This window comes from Acanthisitta chloris, unplaced genomic scaffold (assembly GCF_000695815.1).
Source record: "Acanthisitta chloris isolate BGI_N310 unplaced genomic scaffold, ASM69581v1 scaffold36451, whole genome shotgun sequence".
NCBI classification, from domain to species: domain Eukaryota; kingdom Metazoa; phylum Chordata; class Aves; order Passeriformes; family Acanthisittidae; genus Acanthisitta; species Acanthisitta chloris.
In genome coordinates this window covers 4,819-5,441 of record NW_008658294.1, presented here as the reverse complement: position 1 = coordinate 5,441, position 623 = coordinate 4,819, and the positions used below count along the sequence as shown (strand labels likewise).

General features: G+C 66.6%; 1 protein-coding gene across 1 annotated transcript in view; it reads right to left on the bottom strand.

The window, feature by feature from the left end:
- The window catches only part of WDR18 (WD repeat domain 18), a gene marked incomplete at both ends in the record, with an annotated part of 6,469 nt that overhangs the window by 1,314 nt on the left and 4,532 nt on the right, over positions 1-623 (bottom strand). The window lies entirely within an intron of this gene.

Below are 623 nucleotides of genomic sequence, written 5' to 3'. Positions count from 1 at the left end.
CAGCCAGGACTCTTCTCCAGCAGCTCTCCATGTCTGGGACTGCAGCTCCACACCCTGGGGGCGTGGGGTCCCAGCAAGTACCCCAGGGGGAGCAGGGGGCTCGGTCTCTTCCACAGAGCTGCCACCCATCCATCAGTGCTGCCGCACCTGCAGCTCTGTGCTGCCGCGATCCATCACCACTCTCCTCTCGGCAGAGCTAATGAGCGCGTTAATTACCGCATTTACCCACGCAGGCGGCTGCTTTCTGACACCAGCCCCCTCCACCCCCTCCCGGCCCCTGCTCGCTGCGCACACAGCCTCACCCCAGAGCTCCCTGCTCCCCCCACAGCGGTGCTGGCCTGTGGGGTGACCGGGAGCAGCCCTGCCCTGCTGGCATTGCCGCAGCGCATTGCCCAGGAGCAGCAGCCTGACTTCTCACAGTCCATCCATGCTCTGCCCCTGCCAAGGACATGGCACCCTTGGTGACACGGCCCCCTGTGCCTGCCTGGCCCTGAGCCACGCTCTGGCTCCTCCATCTATTTGCAACAACGTCAGCAGGGAGGGCAGCGGGTCTCGTGTGCCCGGCGAGCAGAGGGGCTGTGCTGCCCCTAGGACACCGTGCCACAGGCCGCGGCCATGGCACC